Source organism: Anabrus simplex, chromosome 3 (assembly GCF_040414725.1).
Source record: "Anabrus simplex isolate iqAnaSimp1 chromosome 3, ASM4041472v1, whole genome shotgun sequence".
NCBI lineage: Eukaryota > Metazoa > Arthropoda > Insecta > Orthoptera > Tettigoniidae > Anabrus > Anabrus simplex.
The window spans coordinates 417208120-417229272 of record NC_090267.1 but is presented as its reverse complement, the minus strand read 5'-3'; the positions used below and the strand labels follow the sequence as shown (position 1 = coordinate 417229272).

The window sequence follows — 21153 nt, the reverse complement described above, 5'->3', positions numbered from 1 at the left end:
CTTCTAGATGGGCAGAGCAGAGCATGCAAGTGATGATGGTCGTATAGTAATGTTCCGGATGTTCAAAAGTGGGATATCCATGAATCAAATAGCCAAAGATTTACACGTTTCGCGAAAACGAGTCCAGAACGCCATTAGACTGGCAAAACAAACAAAGCCGCAGGTGGGGAACAGGGGGCGACCTCGTGTAACTACTCCTCGCGTAGACAGACTCATCACTAGGGTAGTAAAGGAACCCATTTTTGTCACCACCACGACTGAAAGCCATTTTGTTTAGCGACAAAAATGATGTTCAACCATCAACTTCAACGATTCAAAGACGACTGAGATCCGCAAAATTGAATGGGCGCATTGCGAGACAGGAGCCACATGTTTCAAAAGCTAATGTTCGGAAAAGGTTGGCCTTCGCCCGGAGAAATGAACACAAACCCAATATTTGATGGAGGAACATCCTTTGGTCCGATGAATCCATGTATAATAGGTTTTCCTCAGACGGAAAAGTCTATGTGCGCCGCCCACCAAACCAGTAATTTAATCCCAAGTACACTTTAAAAACTGTGAAATACGGTGGCGGAAGTGTTATGGTATGGGGATGTTTTCCATGGTATGGCCTTGGTCCAATACACCATATCAACGGCATAATGAACGCAGAAATGTACAACGACATCTTAGCAAATGTGATGCTGCCTTATGCTGAAGGGAAATGCCGCTGAAATGGAAATTTCAGCACGATAACGATGCAAAGCATACTGCAAGGATCATAAGGCAGTTTTTGCAATATCACCATATCGAAGTATTAGAGTGGCCACCTCAATCCCCTGACGCATCATCCATCGAGAACTTATGGGAGATCGTAGACAAGAGAATTGACCGCTCAAAAGCTACGTCTTTAGATAAACTTTGGGAAGAAATCCAGAGAGCCTTGTATGCGATCAGCAGCGACGAATGCAGGCCTTTAGTCGACTCTATGGGTAAGAGGTGCAGGGAAATCCTCAAAAATAAGGGTTACACCACGAAGTACTAATGCACTCCTATGCAAAAACGACTGTTCCTGTAAATTTCATAAGACTTATATCAAGTACAAAATATTTGTGTCAAGTGGCTCTATTTTTTTGACACTGTGGTCTGGTATTATTTTGAATATTATTGATTAGTTTCAGTTGTGTTATCTATATAACTGACTGTGGTACAATGTGACTCTGTTGTAATGGTTCCTGTACAACGTAAAATTTTGTTTCCATCATAGTACAAACATGTCTAGTAATGAATTTGCACTTTATTCTAAACCTTTGCCAGGTGGCTCTATTATTTTGACCACCACTGTATATACAAAATGAAGGACTGACTTGAGAGAGCAAGTTTGAAATGGTTTGGATTAAAATTAGAGCTAAGTCTAGCTTGTTTCAAGGTTGTGTGTAGCTTCCTCCAATATACTAGCCCAAGTAGGTCTAAATGTGAGCTTCTTGAGGAAATCATACCATAAGTTGCATAGCAAGATTTTACATCATGAGAAGGAAACGTGATGTGGTAAGAAATGTCAAGTTTTACTTCACTGCCATAAAATAATGTTAGCCTAATTCTTAATGTACATTAAAGGTGCCGTCAACAGCCCTGTTAGTGCAATGGAAAGTCTTAAAAAATCTTGATACACATTGTGTAAACTTAACAAATGAAGCCTGTTTCCAGTCATTCGACTGGGCCAGGGATGGAATGAATGAAGCCCCATTCTACCAGCAAGGATAGGAATTGTGCTAGCTGCAGAAGCCTGTTGCATTCCTCTGAGGCAAAGATTAATGACTGACAGAGGAAATGACAGATATTGGAGAATGTTGCTGGAATAAATGATGACAGGGAAAATCAGAGTACCTGGAGAAAAACCTGTCACACCTCCACTTATGTAAGCTTAACAAATAATTCTGTAAATTCTGTCTATATGGTGAACTTACAGCAGATAAGTTTCAAGCTAGAGACTTCTGGTTTACAAGAAAACAGTGTTATATTATACACTATCAAATGATAAATTAAAAAAAAAATGACATTTTTGACTTACGGTAGCATTTTTGGGCATCTGTCACATATACCTCTCTAAACAGGGTCCATGCTAAACTGATTGGTACATTATACTATTGAGCAGAAATTTAAACTGACCAGACATCATGTGGGGTCAAGAGAATGCAGGTGTTTCGCTTTTTTTCAATTGTAAATAAAACAGCTGTTAGTTCACTTTAGACTACTGTGAATCTGTTGCAGATTTTTCTCTGTAGCAAGTTAAACCTCATCCTTCCTGCAGTTAACATTTCCTTGATCTATTATTCACAAACAGTCCTAATATACCCCAGGATGTTCAAAGATGTTCATCTGAAGAATTCTGGTAGGATACCATCAGACCATGCTGGGCTGGTATGGGAAAATACTTTGAAAGTTTGAGCAAACCATAAGAAACCAGTTCTTGAAGAAATTCAGTCTTTGAAGAAAGCAATCATTAAGCAATTCAAGTGACTGTCCCTGATATCTGTTTGAAGATAGTGATAATATCAGTCAGAACTACAAGCTCTATCATGATTTACTCTTAGCTGCCATATTGAACATTGCAATGGTTCCAGTAGTCAAAGAAATCTCTCCTGGTTCCCTGTCTGATTTGATGCTGATATTGTTAGCTCAATGAAGGCTAAATATAAGGTACACAGATGATGGAAACTGACAGGTCTTGAAAGTGAAACTTAAATGAAACTGAATGATTTTAAAGAAATACAGGATAGAAGGAGACAAAGGTGAAGTATGGGAACAGGGAGCAGAAGGTAATGCTGTTTGCATATGACAGTGCTGTGAAGTTAGAGTAACAGCAATTGGGAATTAGAAGTAGGGGGGAGAGGGGCACAAAAATATACAGACAACAGAAAGTACCTGGGTTTGTGAGTTTGGGGGGGTATTATACGCCGGTCCCGTGGTGTAGGGGTTACGTGCCTGCCTCTCGCCCGGAGGCCCCGGGTTCGATTCCCAGCCAGGTCAGGGATTTTTCTGTCAATCTGAAGGCTGGTTCGAGGTCCACTCAGCCTACGTGATTAGAATTGAGAAGCTATCTAATGGTGAGATGGCAGCCCCGGTCTTGAAAGCCCAGAATAACGGCCAAGAAGATGCGTCATGCTGACCACACGACCCTTCATAATCTGCAAGCCTTCGGGCTGAGCAGCAGTCACTGTGCAGGCCAAGGCCCTTTTGAGGGCGTTACGTGCCGTGTTTTTTTCTTTTTTTGGGTATTACACATCAAAACTGAAAAAAAAAAAAAAAAAAAACCCACAAATTGGTAAGTATTTATGTTCTCTGAGTAAATTTTGACAGAGGGGTAAAGTTTGACAGTATATCAACTTAAGGGCAATAATAATAGTTTTTTGAGACTTTGATTCAATACTATAGCCTACAATAAAACTTTCACCAAAGGAACAATATTCCACATGTATTACAATTAAATAGAAGTACGGCATGATTATACAATTAAAAATCATTTAGCATTTGACTACACATAAAATGCGACTGCTAGACTGACGAATGTGTATGGCAAGTGGGTGAATCATACCTCAGTGTCTATATCCATGACCTTGGCAAAAAATATACTCCTGCTACCCTTCCTCACAGCACATGCAAAGTGTCCACTACTTGCTGTGACACTGTACACATTGGTTATCCACGACGAACAATACGAGCGGGTACCCCAAAAATAACCGGAATAACATTGCCATTGGTGAAGCTTGTGTAGTACACATTTCTGCCACTAGGCGTGTATAGCGCAACTCATTGCCAGTTCAGTGCTGCCTGTGTTGTCGACCTGGCTTGTTCTGTTCATCTGTAGTGACTGTTTTTGCTAGTGCTGTTTTGTTCTTGTTTCGTGTTTTATGATGACAAGTTTAAGTGAACAACATGCAAACCTTTTATTGGGAAGTTTTAAGAAGATTGTGCAACAGTGTGCATCAAAAAAAGACCCAATTTGTGGCAGACAGGAGACTGGTTCATCCACCATGACAACGCACCTGCACACACAGCCATCTCTGTTAGAAAGGTTTTGGTTAAAAGTGGCATGGTTCTGCTGCCCCACCCCTGACCTGGTTCTGTGCAAATTTTTCTTATTTCCACGCATGAAAAGGGGCATGAAAGGATACCGATTTGACAACATTGAAGAGGTTAAGAAGAAAACGAGGGAGGAGTTGTCAACCATTTCTAAAGATGGCTACAAAAAAATGTTTCAAACAGTGGAAGCACCGGTGGGACAAAAGTATTAGTTTTAATGGAGAGTATTTTTAAGGGGATAAGGTTGTTTTGTAAAAAAATTGAAAATATACAGCTTTTAAAAATGATTCTATTTTTCTGGGTATCCCCTCATATTTTTTTTGCTTATTTCTGCTAATAATTTTGTTAATAACTAACCCCTGACCTGGCTCTGTGCAAATTTTTCTTATTTCCACACATGAAAAGGGGCATGAAAGGGCACCGATTTGATAACATTGAAGAGCTTAAGAAAACGAGGGAGGAGTTGTCAGCAATTTCTAAAGATGACTACAAAAAAATGTTTCAAACAGTGGAAGCACCGGTGGGACAAAAGTATTAGTTATAATGGAGAGTATTTTGAAGGGGATAAGGTTGTTTTGTAAAAAATTGAAAATATACAGCTTTTAAAAATGATTCCATTTTTCTGGGTATCCCTCGTATTTCGTTTGCATATTTCTGCTAATAATTTTGTTAATAACTAAAGAAAATGAAGGAAATAATTAGCTGATAAGACAAAAGGGCTTGTACAAATTGCTTGTTTTAATAATTCCTATAATTCTTAGTTTCAGCTAGCTAAAATGGAATAAAAATGTAGTGTTTTCTCCACAAAGTGGGTGGGGCAGTTGCTACTACTGTTTGGAGAGGAAACAGAAAGGAAGAACGAGGTCAAATCCATATGTTGAGTGAGGTTATTGAAAATTATGGAATGAAAATCATCATGGAAAAGAGTAAGACAATGGTGTTGACTAGAGGAGAAGGAAAATTAAAGGAATTCTGGAAATAAAAGGTCAGAACCTTTAAATCATGGAGAGCTTCAAGTACTAGGGAAGCAAACCGATTCAAGATGCAGTGTTGGATATGGATATCAGTAAGAGGATTCAAGAGGGAAATGCATTCTGTCAGAGTGTGAGAAACCCTGTGTGGAATAAGAAAGTGCCAATGAAATGTAAAGAGATGATGTATAATCTGTACTACTGCCCAATATTGACATTTGCAGCAGAGACCTGGACTGACAAAAAGACAGGAGAATAAAATCCAGGCCAGTGAAAGGAAATTTTTAAGAATTATGATAGGAAACTGGTCTAGTAAACCAAGAATAACGACCAAGAGTATTTGTGCACTAACCATGCATCATCTCATAATTTGCGGCCTTCGAGCTGAGCAGAGTCGCTTGGTAGGTTTTTGTTTTATGATAGGAAAGACAAGAAAGGACAGAGTAAGAAATAAAGACATCAGGAAGGAAATCAGAGGGGAAAAGCTTTACGAAAGAATGGAGCAGGATAACCTTACATGCTTTGAACATGTTCAGGGGATGGAAGCAGTAGCGGTTCACTCTAAAGGGCAGAGGGGCACGTGCCTCTCCAGCTAATTAACTGTTAGTGCATGGTTTTACAAGTACTGGCCATTTGAATGATGATACATTCAGTTTTGATATTAGGCACCACTTGCAGCTAGTGTGTCAATGTTTTCATCAGACACGTACTTTTCTTTCTACGGCGGGCTCTTCGCTGGCTGGTCATGCTGGCCCTGCGCCCTTAGCTGTTGACTCTTTCTTAGGTAATTTTCATTCGTGCACGTGTAGAACTAAATATTTTTAAACATGTACTGAATAGCATATGGGGTCATTGCTGAAGCCCGCTAGGATTCTGAAAATACACGAAGGCTTATCGCGCCGAGCAGAACATCCGTTTCAAATTCGCACTCCAAATCTGTCATCTGCAGTCTTATAAAGGTGCTGTACTGGCTAATGAAATTAGTCAATATCCTATCTCATAATATTTAGTGTGGTGTCGTTAAAAGTAAATCTGTTGTGTGTTGTGTGCGGATATAGCCTACAGAATCCCTATGAAGAGTCACGTAAGGTTTATCACACAGGTATGATTAACCTGTAGGCTATGTACAATGAATTCTGTGAGTAATATATTAAGTAGACCTTTTTCTCAACTGTCCCTAACGTAAAAGACGGAGATAAAGACACTCAGTCGACCAACACCTCATTTACAATTGGAACAAATTGGACAATATAAAGGGAACGAATATCAACATAGATTCCAGCCAGGGGTGTATACAGAATAGAAGTGGTTGTGTGGCTGTGATACAAGGAAAATGTTTTTCTGTTTTCCGTGCATGTTATTCGGACATGACCTGACGTGGATGAAAACCGGAGTAACAAATCTCAAACACTTGTAGGTATGTATGTTGGGTATTCAGCCCAAAGGCTGATTTGATCCTCTACAGTTTCACCAACAGCTGTCATAGTTAGCCAAGGCATCACTGAAGGGGCATACTAGACAAATGAGGAGTGAGGTGGATTCCCGTTGCTTTCCTCACCGAGCTAGAAGTTGCTATTACATATCAGTCTGCCAAGCCCATTGAAATGCATGGAACAACCAACACTATGAGTGATATTTTCACACCATTCATAACAGGGACTGGCTGCATAAGGAATGGTATTACTAGCATCGCTCATACCTCGGTCACTTTCATGTTGTCAAAGCCAAGGATGAGACCGAGACAGGGCAATGAAAGTAACAAATTTATTCTAGCCCATACCAGAAGACACAGTGCATGCTAAACACTATATCTCACCAGCAAAGGCATCTCAAACATTTGAAAGAAAAAATTACAAAGCATGAAAAGTTCCTCCCAACATATCAATTATCGCCAATCCATTAACAAACACAATTATCAAGTTAGGAAAAATAGGCACATAGTACGCAGAATTATTCAATGCATAAAATTCTGCCCAGTCTAGAAAGCAAAGAATAATGGCCAAGAAGATTCATCGTGCTGACCACACGGCACCTCGTAATCTGCAGGCCTTCGCGCTGAGCAGTGGTCGCTTGGTAGGCCAAGGCCCTTCAGGGCTGTAGTGCCATGGGGTTAGGTTAGGTTATACAATTCTTTGGCATATTTGAAGTGGCACTCCATGGCCATGATGAGACAGAAAATTCTCTAAATCCTGGAATTTTCAAAGGTCTCATTAATTTTACAGCTGAAATAAACATTGCTATGAAAGAATACCTGGCCAAAGCTTCTGTACTTAAAGGTACATCAAAGACTATTCAGAGCGAGCTTCGACTGTATGTTGAATGTGTGTAGGGAACAAATTTCTTCAAATTGAGGAATCCCAATTCATTGCAATAGAAGCAGATGAAACAATGGATGTTTCAAACAAATGCCAGTTGGTACTTGTTTTTTGATATGCATTAGAGGGTCCATCCAGGAAAGGTTTTGGGGGTTCATGAATCCAACCGACAGGACAGCGGATGGATTGAGTCAGTGTCTGTTAGAGCAAATGAATCTCATATTAAGGGACACACCACATAAACTTATTTGTCAGAGTTATGATGAAGCCAGCGTTAATGAGCAGAAGGACAGGGGGTGTGTAGGTGAAATTGAAAGTACACTACCCTAATGCACATTTCATTCATTGCTATGGTCACCAACTAAATTTGACAATGCAGAATGCTTGTTCCTACAGTCCCCAAGTTTATTTTTCTGTAACCTGTCCGCAATCTCAACGGTTTTATTTCCAACTTGTCGCACAGAAGTGACGTCTTGAATGAAGTAATGAAGACTAGACTCCCTCGAAAATCACTACTCGCTGGAACTACAACTTTCATACCGTGAACGTAGTTTACGAGAATAGAGAGAAACTGATTGAGTGCTTTCATAGAATAGAAGAAGAAGAAAAAATGTCTGTTAGCGTAAATGAAGCCGGTGGACTGTGCCGTGCTCTTGAGGATACCATATTCATGTTCTAGTTTTTTTTTTTTTTTTTTTACAAATTAATGCCGCATATTGACATACTGTACAATCAGCTAGAAAAATGCAAAACAGATTCAGTCCAAATAAAAAAAGGCTATTTCTGACTTTGCAAAGTGTGTAACATGACAACGTGAAGAAACAGATACAATATCATGTGATCTCACGGACTACAGTAATTCCGATAAAAGATGTAGAGTAAGTGACACAAGGACCATTGCAGCAAAATAAGCCTGTGATGTTGTAATGAACCAAGTGCATGATAGTTTTGCAGTTACTGGGTAAATTGAAGCTGCAACACTACTGTACTCTGATACATTTGACAAATTCTCTATAAACTTACCAGAAAATGTATTAAATTCTACTCTGTTAAATTATCCAGTGTTGCAGAAAGAAATGCTAAAGACAGAATTAGAAGTGATTTATAAACGGACATATTTCAGACAAGTCAAAGGAGCTCCACCACTCCTCGCTTTTATTTTAGAAAATAATCTCAAATCAACGTTCAAAAAAACACTAAAGCTTCTCAGGATAATTGTGACAACACCCATGTCCACAGACAAAGCAGAGTGCTGTTTTTCGACACTGCTCATATTAAGACATTTCTAAGGCAATACAATGATCGTAGAATGACTGTCTGATCTGGCAATGATATCTATTGCGAAAGACTTCATTTATGATATGCCTCACTTTGATATAGATGTTGATTCCCATAGGGAACATGAAATATTTGTCCTGAATGAGTAAATTTATAATACCAATATAAAGGTGTGTTATTGGACATTATAAATGAAATAAATGAAATTCATGTTCCCTATGGGAATCAACATCTATATCATCTGATGGTCAGGCAGGCATCAATTTTTGGAAATGAGACTTAGTCTCTCATAGTGCATTGGCACTGCTGGTGGCTTTGAGTAGCCTATGCAGTGGCCTCCACGGAGGGTCTTTCATCGACGTCTCTCAAGTGGACTATACACAACTCGTCGCAGAAGACTCTTCTGTTCTTTTTGATCGGCCGGGTGGCTACACACCTTTATTATCCGCTCGCCAAACCAACAAGCAAATAGGCCGACTCCTCATTGGATGTTAGCTGTCCTCATACCTCCGCCCACCATGCTTACAACCACCGTCACCACCACCATAGCGTCCTGTTATTACACTTACTCTTCCCATTCTCTCACTCTTACTACATCGTCCCATCCATCGCTTGTTATGTCAACCTTCCTTTCCACGTCAATCCTCCCCGACACCCATCGCATCTACCACCTGTCTACGCCAACCCCATCTGTACTGACATCGACTATGTCACCACCATCTTCAGCCGCACCAGCAGCAGCCAGTCAACCTTCGTTGCCACCATCCATGGTGTCACCAGCAACAGCCCGTCAACCTCCGTTACTGCCATCAACAGTGTTACCACCATCTTCAACCGTACCTGTAGCAGCCGCCGACAGCCCAATGCCATCGACATCAACTCCACCTGCATGTTCAGTTGCGTCGTTCACGGTGTTGACCCCCCTCATCTCGCCAGCAGAAGTTCACCATCAACTTCGTCATCATGTCATACCCATCTGGAGGGCGTTTTGCATCTTTAACACCCACGGCCCCACCTATCTAATCTGTCTCCAGCTCACCAGCGCAGCAGCAGTTGACCACCTCGTCTTTTTTTGCTAGTTGTTTTACGTCGCACCGACACAGATAGGTCTTATGGCGACGATGGGACAGGGAATGGCTAGGAGTGGGTAGGAAGCGGCCGTGGCCTTAATTAAGGTACAGCCCCAGCATTTGCCTGGTGTGAAAATGGGAAACCACGGAAAACCATTTTCAGGGCTGCCGACAGTGGGATTCGAACCTACTATCTCCCGAATACTTGATACTGGCCACACTTAAGCGACTACAGCTATCGAGCTCGGTACCACCTCGTCTCCCATGGTGTCAATCTCTACGGCCGTCACCATACTGTTGAACCTTCTCGTTCCCTTACCCATGCTCAAAATCCTCAATCCACATCTCGTCGTCACACCCGACTTGATCATCCTCCTTTTCACCGTACACAACACATCCGTCCACTTACCCCCTTTGTTCATATCTCATTCCCCCCACATATACTAGACCATCTACGAGAACTCACAACTGTCCTTTCCCACATAGCTTCTACACTACACCACCTTATACCCTCTCGCAACTTCCATCTCTGTACTCCTGTATAAATCCTCACTTTCTTTCATCTCCCCAGCCAAGCTAATTCCTAACATCTCCTCAACTAAGAGACCGTCATCACTTCTCCACCTAATATCACTTCGCATTACCCACCTTCTGTCCAACTCGTTGGCTGAACGGTCAGCGTACTGGCCTTCGGTTCAGAGGGTCCCGGGCTCGATTCTCGGCCGGGTCGGGGATTTTAACTTTAATTGGTTAATTCCAATGGCATGGGGGCTGGGTGTATGCATTGTCTTTATCATCATTTCATCCTCATCATGACGCGCAGGTCGCCTACAGGCGTCAAATAGAAAGATCTGCACCTGGCGAGCCGAACCCGTTCTGGGATATCCCGGAACTAAAAGCCATGCGACATTTCATTTCACCCACCTTCTTCAATTCTCACACCTCCCAGATCTTTTCACTTCTCCCGGCCCGAGAGATCGCGTAACGATCTAGGGGGCCCGCCCCGCCCGATGGGCGGGGAATGAAAACTTCTCGACAGACAGACAGACAGACAGACAGACAGACAGACAGACAGACAGACAGACAGACAGACAGACAGACAGACAGACAGACAGACAGACACGGCCTCCACGGTATACACTAGCCAGCGTCTTGGTAGGTGTGCTAAGTACCAACTGCTGAGCCCACCTTAGCACATGAGGGCAAAACGCAGGCAACCAAGAATGAGTTAGCTGGAAAACTGTTAATGTCCAATAACGGACCATTATATTGGTATGCCTCACTTTGACAATAAAGTCATTTCTATGTTTGTGGGTTTACGGCATAGAAGAATGGAATTTGTGTTTAAATAAAGGAATAACACTGCCATCGTCGAACAAGGCCCTACCATATTCTTCATTTGTACGGCCAGTGTGAGTAGACTGTACTTCATTCGTCCCGTAGGCTCAGTAGTAGGCCTGTCAGTTGGTACAGTAATTTGAATGGAATGCACCCATCCAACAGTAGTTCGATAATGTATATAGTACTGTGAACGTATTTCAGATAGACTTCAGTGATGGTAGTTACTGTGCATTTAAGCAGTTCAAGATACTTGGGTGAGGTAAGAGTCTGGACCGCCGGCTTCTTCGAATGGACACCAACATTTCATTCCACATTTTCTCTTAAAATGAAGAAGACAGTGAAGTAGTTGAGTAATAATCAAGTATTTAACATTGTATGATGTGTATCTGGCTATGCATTTGTTTATTGTGTGTGTTTAGTAAGAACGTAAATTTGTGAAAAAGTAGTGCCCCTCCGCCAGACCCCCTCAGCAGCCGCTGCGGGATGGAAGCAGAAGGATTCCAAAACAGACGATGGAGACCCAGACAGAAGGAGGGAGGACAAGAGGGAGACCCAGACTAAGGTGGTTGAAAACAATCAAGAATAGGATAATTAGAAGAAACTGAATTCAAACACAGTTAAAGATAAACAATGGTGGTTTGACAGAGGAAGATGGAAAGGTGCCATAAACATCCTAAGCCAGTGGGTGCTGGACAAGGGAAATGGATGATATTGATGATAATGACAGCATAAGAAGTTATTTCATAATATTAGCTGTGTGTAAAGATGGGAAATTTTAGAGTCATGTCCATCCCACATGTATAATTAATACATAATGGTTTTTCATGTACTAAAAATGTGTATGGCTGGCTCTGGGTTCGATTTCTACCTAGGTCAGGGATTTTTACCTGTGTCTGAGGGCTGGTTCAAGGTCACTCAGCCTACGTGATTACAATTGAGGAGCTATCTGACAGTGAGATGGCAGCCTCGGTCTAGAAAGCCAAGAATAACGGCTGAGAGGATCCGTCGTGCTGACCACACAACACCTCATAATCTGCAGGCCTTCGGGCTGAGCAGCGGTCGCCTGGTAGGCCATGGCCCTTCAGGGCTGTTGTACCATGGGTTAAAAAAGAAATAAAAATTTAACATTCAAATCTTTTAACCAAACTGTGGACTCACTTCTTCACAGTTTGTTTCTAAATTAAGACTTAATAAGACAATTTCAGTTCTTTACTACTTATCCTAACACAAAGAATGTATATAAACTTTTTCAATTACACCAGCTTGAGCTTAAATGTGTAATTTATCATCATCTAAGAACTTTTTATACTGTGTCCATAACTTTTAGTTAGGTACAATATTAAGTGAAACACTTGTACTTTCAAGCTAAAGATTCACTGAAGATGGCCCACAAATAAGGGTTTAAACATGTATGACTTTTGAACATTTGTCATTAACATTTGACCCCCCCCCCCGAATAGAGGTTTGAATTGTGTATTGAATAGGAGGATTGAATAAGACTCATAGTTGTATAAATCATCATAAGAAGTACAAAATTGACTTAGAAAATCGCAAGGCTAAAATTGATCAAGTTCCAATAACTTCCGAACTTTTGTAAAGAGTAATAAAAATCCAAAATAATACCAGTCTCATTCATACAGGAGGTGAAAACCTCACATTATGAATGTTCTGCTGCAGATCAATTTTAATACTGTACCATGACGAATATATGACTAAGTGTGAGGACTCAGCCATTATAGCATGGTAATTTGTGCGAGTGATTATATCCAACACGTGCTCCAGTAGTTCTGGCAAGCCGGATATAGAAAAGTGCGAGAGATGTTACTGTGAGAGATATTTCAGTGAATGAGTTGAATTTTCTTTGCTTCCAGTTCCTAAACTCAGTTCATTGTGTGTTGTGTACTTCAAGCCATATCTTATGCGGCTTGATTAATTTAATAGTTCAGCATGCCATACTGTTTAGTGCCTGGCTGTAAGTCAGGCTGATGATATGCGACTTTTTTGACTGCCAGATGATAGAAATGAATTTGAAAAATGGGCCAGAGTTATTCCACGGAAGGATACTGAGTTAACGCGTAACAGCAGAAATTTTCATGTTCATTTCTCTGATGATTTGATAGTAAAACCAGATAATTTTATAGTGAATAGTGAAAAAGTGGATCTCTCTCATGTGAAATGGAAATTAGGTCCAGGAGCAGTGCCTCACATTTTCCCTAATTTGCCACCAAAATACCTTTCAAGTAAGATTAAGTCCCGTGAATCTCCCATCAGGTAAGAGAACCTAGACACCATCAGGAAAAGAAGAAAGAAGACTGAAAACGTGAGTGCATCAGCGAATGGGGAATTAAAAGTTCAGTCTAATGTTGATCAAAATTAGGGTCATTCGAATATACTTTCTGATGCCAAAAAGACAATATCATCGCTCAAAAGGTGCCTAATAAATGCTTATCGACATTTAATTCGAGCTAGATCCAGTCCCAACTTAGCAAAATTGAGAATTTTGGTAATATCCTGGGAAGACTTTGTCGAATAGTAGGGAAAACTTTCTGGACTGTAATAAATAATCTTAGAAAGGCACAAAAGAAAAATACATAGTATTATAATAGGTAAACTAATTGTGGATCCTAGGGAATCACTGGACAGAAGGAAGGAATATTTTAAAAACTGTTTTAATGTTAGCTCCACTCTTAGCTAACAAATTTATGTAAATCATCCAAGACGATTTTGTATTGATTAGGTGGTCTAATAAATAAATGTTATTATTTCAATCTGTTTTAATGTAGAAGGAAATCTTTCTGAATAATGGAATAATGGTGTGAAGAACAATAATGACAGCAAATGTACACTTAAAGAGGTGGGAAAGGAGTGGTAAATAAAACTACATTGTCATAAAACAACAGGAAGAGAGAAATTAAACCTGAAATACTGAAATATATTGGGAAGGCACAAATTACATGGCTTCATAGTGGAATAGGATTAGCATGGAAGGTGTGTAAGCTACATTTTCCTTGAATGAAAGTAATAATTGCTCCTATCTACAAGCAACAGAACAGAAAGGGTAGCAACAGCTACCAATGCACATTTCATTGATCAGTATACCAGCAAAGATCTTCAGAGGCAGTTTGGGATTGGGAAGGAGATGCAATCAATGATAGGGAGCAGTGGTGGCTGCTGGTATCTGAAGCTGGGTGTTGCACTGAAATTTTCAGTGTCACACTTTTATATGAGAAGCTTACAGAAATAACAAGAAACTCTATTATCGTCAAGTAATAAATTAAATTTCTACTAAAAAATATATCCAGCAACTAAAACACAGGAAATAAGAGGATAATTATACAGTATAACTACAGTTATTCTTACCTCACTTGAATTGAAAATTTGCCCTCCTGTTTTTTATTGTTGCAAAATGTTGGTAATATTGCATGTAGTCCAGAATGGTATACCCTAGTGGCATGGAAAAGAAATTACCATTAGAAGAGGAGAGAAAACAGGAACAAAGTTATCTCCACAAAGTGGTGCAATCTAGTAGGGATATTTGTAATTGTTTCTCAATAGGAGGCTTGCTGGTCTTGTGTAACACCCAAGGACCGATACTGGTGAGGTTATACTGGCTTACGTTCATCCACGCTGAAACCAAATCGTCTCACGCTGTCCACTTGGGAGTACACTGAATGACCAACGATGGTTGATTTTAACATATTTTAGAATATACATTAGGTTTATTAAACAAAAAAATTAGAAGGAAAGATGACAAATAAAGTGTAAATTTAATTGGGTGAAAACTGGTATGGTTTTCGATCAGAGAGGTGCTGTCAGGACCAGAGTTTTGATACATGTAAAGCAACTGAAAATGCTATGCTGTGAGGAGAATTGATAGATATGTTTATGTTTCACACTTGTTAAGAAATACTAATGGAAAAGTTGTTAGCTGTATACTGGTGGATTATGGCATTAGGCAATTAAAGGTACTTATTCGACAATCATGCTGCAATAAGGGTTGATAAAAGAATGAATTCTTGACTCAGGGTTACACAAGGCAGAAGAATTTAATCTTTGCCAATTATAGTATACATGAATCAATTACTGAAATGTAAAAAGTGGCAGGAACAAATTCAATTAGCTGGAAATTAAGCAAGCAGTTTGGCCTATGCCAATAAATTGATTCTATCAGCAGATTATTGTGAAAGTCTGCAATCAAATATCTTGGGGCATGAATGGAAGTGCTGTGAGTACGATTCAAAAATTAGCATTTTGGGGACAAAGCTGATGTCAGTAGGGAATAAACCTGCTTCCTACATTTGTGATTTCTCAGTTCTTGAAGTTTAGATTTAGTAAAATTACATTTTGAACTTACCATACTTAGTATTAGGCTACCTTAGTTAATATTTTTTGAACATTGCATTATTTATTTATTTATTTATTTATTTATTTATTTATTTATTTATTTATTTATTTATTTATTTATTTATTTATTTGGTATAGTAAGACCACAGTTAGAGTATGGATTGAGTATATGGGACCCTAAATAGGACTACTTGATACCAAAACAGGAAAAAATTTCAAAGCAAAGCAGCATGGTTTGTTCTGGGTGATTTCTGACAAAGGATCAGTGTTACAAAAATGTTGCAAACTTTGGGCTGGGAAGACTGGAGAGTAAAGAGACGAGATGCTCGACTACGTGGTATGTCTTGAGCTGTTAGTGGAGAGATGGCGTAGAATGACATAAATAAATGAATAAGCTTGAGTGGAGCTTTTGAAAGTAGGAAAGATCATAGTATGAAGATAAAGTTGGAATTCGAGGGGACAAATTGGGGCAAATATTCATTTATAGTACAAGCAGTAAGGGATTTGAATAAATTATTAAGGAAAATGTTCAATAAATTTCCAAGTTCTTTGAAAATGTTTAAGAAAAAGAAAATATTTTAAAAAGTCACCTGGGAAAAAGCCCTAAATACAGTTTTGATGAATTTAGATATTTAAAAAAAATCCATTTACCCTGCAGGGTTGGTTAATTCCCTGACTCAGTGAGGGATCCTACCTCTACCCCTTCAAGGGCAGTGTCCTGGTGCATGAGACTTTTGGTCAGGAATAAAACTGCAGAGGAGAACCAGTATCACCCAGGTGGCCTCATCTGCTGTGCTAAACAGGGGCCTTGTGGGCAATGGGAAGGTTGGAAGGGATAGGCAAGGAAGAGGAAAGAAAGCGGGCTTGGTCTTAAGTTAGGTACCATCCCAGCAGCCTGGAGAGGAATGGGAACTAAAGAAAACCACTTCAAGGATGGCTGAGGTGGGAATTGAACGCCCCTTCCTCTTCTCAGTTGACCTCCCAAGGCTGAGTGGACCCTGTTCCAGTCGTCGTTACACTTTTCAAATTTTGTGGCAGAGCCAGGAATTGACCCCGGGCCTCTGGACATGACGACTAAACACACTACCCACTACACCACAGATGTGGACTTGACATAGTTAAGATTTTTCATGTAATTAAGTTTCAAAGGTAGTAGTGAAGGAGTAAATAGCCTGGTCACTCCTGTGTCAAACATGGGAGATAAATAATTGAGAAATTGAGAACAGTTTGTATGAATACATTCAGCACGTTGTGTGTAGCAAATCTAGGCAGTGTTTTAGATAAGAATATGTATTTAGTGGCCAGGGTTGCCTTTCCTGGCATTACTAAAGCTAGGTAGTGTTTAATGCATGAGAGAGGAAGTTAAAACTGTAGGAAAGATATCATCCTTGAGGAAACAATGCAGTAAAGTACAGTACAATTGGCTGATAAGTAAATTTGTTTACTAAGGTCAGGACTGAGTAATTCAATAGATGAGGTTCTTGAAGCTGCGAATAGTGATGCCCCTTGCCTACCATATCAATCAATCAATCAATCAATCAATCAATCAATCAATCAATCAATCAATCAATCAATCAATCAATCAATCAATCAATCAATCAATCAATCAATCAATCAATCAATCAATCAATCAATCAATCAATCAATCAATCAATCAATCCTGATTTGCATTTAGAGTGGATTCCATATCTGTTGTTTTCCTAGCCTTTTCTTAAATGATTGAAAAGAAATTGGAAATTTATTGAACATCTCCCTTGGTAAGTTACTCCATTCCCTAACTCCCCTTCCTATAAATAAATACTTGTCCCAATTTGTCCTCTTGAATTCCAATTTTATCTTCATATTATGATCTTTCCTACTTTTAAATACACCACTCAAACCTATTCATCTACTAATGTCATTCCACACTATCTTCCCACTGACAGCTCAGAACATACCACTTATTACATGTTATAAACCTCATGATTAATCTGTATTGAAAGTTGTCATGACTTAAAAACCAATGAAGGTATTTATTAATTAATAAACCAATGAATGTATTTATTAATTAATAAGTTTATTAATTTTTTAATAAATTAATAAATTGGTTTGTCTCCTTTCTCCCAAGTCTTCTCAGGCCAAACTTTGCAACATTTTTATAACGCTACTCTTTTGTCGGAAATCACCCAGAACAAATCAAGCTGCTTTTCTTTGGATTTTTTCCAGTTCTTGGATCAAGTAATCCTGGTGAGGGTACCATACACTGGAACCATACTCTAGTTGGGGTCTTACCAAAGACTTATATGCCCTCTCCTGTACAACCTTACTACAACCATTAAATACCCTCTTAACCATGTGCAGAGATCTGTACCCTTTATTTACAATCCCATTTACATGATTATCCCAATGAAGATCTTTCCTTATATTAAGACCTAGGTACTTACAATGATTCACGTAAGGAACTTTCACCCCATCAATACAGTAGTTAAAACCGAGAGGAATTTTCCTATTTGTGAAACTCACAACCTGACTTTTAATCCTGTTTATCAACATACCACTGCCTACTGTCCATCTCACAAATTATTGAGGTCATATTGCAGTTGCTCACAATCTTTTAACTTATTGATTACTCTATACAGAATAACATCATCTGCAAAAAGCCTTATCTCTGATTCAAGTTCTTTACTCATATCATATATATAAGAAAACATAAAGGGCCAATAATACTGCCTTGAGGAATTCCCCTCTTAATTATTAAAGGGTCAGATAAAGATTCACCTACTCTAATTCTCTGAGTTCTATTTTCTAGAAATATAGTTGCTCTTTTGTCTAGTCCAATTGTACTCATTTTTGCCAGTAGTCTCTCATGATCCACCCTATCAAATGCTTTAGACAGGTCAATAGCGATTAATCCAAGATATGTTATATCTTGCTGGAATCCTACAACTTGAGCTTCAGTGGAATAACCTTTCCTAAACCCTAATTGCCTTCTATCGAACCAGTTATTAATTTCACAAAGCTTACATGCAATGTATGTCAAACTTGGTGGCTTTATCCTTTATACGCAGGGTCTACTATAGCATCTGTCCATTCATTTGGTATAGCTCCTTCATGAAAACAATAATCAAATAAGAACTTCGGATATGGTACTATATCTCAACCCATTGTCTTTAGTATATCCCCAGAAATCTTATCAATTCCAGCTGCTTTTCTAATTTTCAATTTTGTGTCATATTGTAAATGTCATTATCATGGGTAAATTTTAATACTTCTTTAGTATCAGTGACCTCCTCTATCTGGACATTATCCTTGTAACGAACAATCTTTACGTACTGCTGACTGAATACTTCTTCCTTTTGAAGATTTTCACTTACACACCCTCCTTGTTCATTAATGATTCCTGGAATTTCCTTCTTGGAATCTGTTTCTGCCTTAAAGCGCCTATACATACCTTTCCATTTTTCACTAAATTTTGTATGACTGCCAATTATGCTTGCCATCATGTTATCCTTAGCTGACTTCTTTGCTGGATTCAATTTCCTAGTAAGTTCCTTCTGTTTCCCATACAATATTTTATACAGTGCTTTAGCCTTTTTGAAGTTCAAATATGTATCGCATACTCGGTAGACATTTTTAATTGTAAAGGATGAAATGTGGTTGATTATTGTACGTTGGTATGTTGGCAAGCAGAGCATATAATACTGCTCCTCACCATCGACTACTGAGTTGTCATGAAAGCAATGGGAACCTTATTATTTTCTCAAGAAATCTATTATGTGATTATGATGAAATATACAACCATTCACTAAAATCAGAAAACAAAATAGAAGTTGCGTTGTGATGTAGAATATTTTGTAAGAAGTGTACACTGAGGAATAGGTAAGAACAAATGTATAATGTAGTGTGTTTCTTTTTAATGTGCACCAAGTCTAGGTTAATTACTCAGTGTAACATCTCAGATCTACCACTGCTGGAAATTCTGTGATTAAGGCAGCATAGCTCTATGAGTAGGTAAGTTAATGGTCAACAGGAATTGAAAATAGCATGTGTTCATGTGGAATAGCTGAACAGGTGCATAAGTTACTTTAATAGAAGTAACGTTGTAGGTGTGAGAGAGTGCAAATGCATCCTACAGATATAATTACTCGACGTGTACAGTGCAGCGTATCTCTCATTCTTAGAATCTGAAGAGAATGATAAAAAGAATGGTACAACACACAAAGTTCTGGAAGAGATCATTCTGAGAGGAAATCATCATCTCAGGAGGATGGCTTTGGAGAACTGTCAGCATCGTCAAAGGTGCTGGTGCGGTAGTGGACAGTACACCATGAGAATTAGATCAGTGGAGAATTATCTGGTCATCTACCGGTAATGATTAAGAGGAGAGTTTCTCTAGGTGGTATTATTGGACCTTTATCATAGATAAGGCTTTTTGCAGATGATGTTATATTATACAGAGTAATGAATAAGTTACAGGATTGTTAGTGACTGAAAAAAGAAAGACCTCGACAATGTTGTGAGATGGAGATGTTTATATATGGGCTGAAAAGTCAGGTTGAGGGTTTCACCAAGAGAAAATAGTCCTCTCGGTTTAAATATTGTGTTGATGGGGTGAGAGTACCTCATGGGGATCTCTGTAAGTACCTAGGTGCTAATGTAAGGAAATATCTTTATTGGGGTAATCACATAAAATGGGATTGTAAATGAAGTTTACAGATTTCTTCATATAGTTATGAGAGTAATTAGGAGTTGTAATAAGGATGTAAAGGAGATTGTATATACCTGGTAAGTCACTGGTAAGACCATAGTTAGAATACTGTATGTTTCCAGTGTATGGGTCCCTCACCAGGATTACATGATTTGAGAACTGGAAAAAGTCCAAAGTAAAGCAGCATGATTTGCTCTGGGTGATATCTGACAAAAGACTAATGCTATAAAAATGTTGCCAACTTTGGGCTTGGAAGACTTTGGAGAAAGGAGACGAGCTGCTCGACTAAGTGATGTGTTCTGAGCTGTCAGTGGGGAGACAGCATGGAATTACATTAATTCATGAATAAGATCGAAAGTTTTGTGAAAGTAGGAAAGTTCACAATATGAAGATAAAAACTGGAATTCAAGAGGATAAATTTGGGCTAATTTCATTTATAGGAAGAGTAGTTAGGGATTGGAGTAATTTACCAAGGGAGATGTTGGAAAAATTTCAAACTTCTTTGATATTATTTAAGAAAAGACTAGGTAAACAGCTGATAGGGAATTTGCCACCTGGACAGCCCTAAATGCAGATCAGTGGTGACTGATGTCTTCTGAAGTGGTCTAGACCAAATTTGTTTCTTTCATTGAGCTTTCACAGTGTCATCCTTGGCTTTGAGAATGCCAAAATAACTGAGTTAGGAGCAGGGCCAGGATTCTGATGACCTAAAAATGTTTAAAAAATGACCTATAAAATGATGGCAAAAATCCAGTAAAATAATCCAAACACTTTAAAAAATTACATAAATTGTAAATGAAATTTTACAATCAATTTACTAATAATGTATGATGTGTTCAGCCCGTATTGTCAACTTTGAATGATTTAAAGATATTAACATTAAAAGTTCCACCTTTACAAAACTTACAAAAGTTTTTATTCTTAAAGCAAAGTTATAGGTACATGTTTCTTCCCTCTTGGGGGACATCTTCAACCTGGTGAAGAACGAAAGTTAAATAGTAAAAATTAGCATAACAAAAATTTAATAAAAAGTTGTTATATACATGTCTATAGCAACTCAAATTTACATGGTCTTAGTGTACCAT

At 38.9% G+C, this 21153-nt stretch overlaps 2 protein-coding genes across 3 annotated transcripts in view; one reads left to right on the top strand and one right to left on the bottom strand.

Annotated features, from left to right (window-relative positions):
- The window catches only part of LOC136867386 (monocarboxylate transporter 13), a 258356-nt gene that overhangs the window by 9731 nt on the left and 227472 nt on the right, over positions 1 to 21153 (top strand). The window lies entirely within an intron of this gene.
- The window catches only part of LOC137498963 (coagulation factor X-like), a 159492-nt gene that overhangs the window by 130487 nt on the left and 7852 nt on the right, over positions 1 to 21153 (bottom strand). The gene's annotated exons all lie outside the window — the stretch shown is intronic.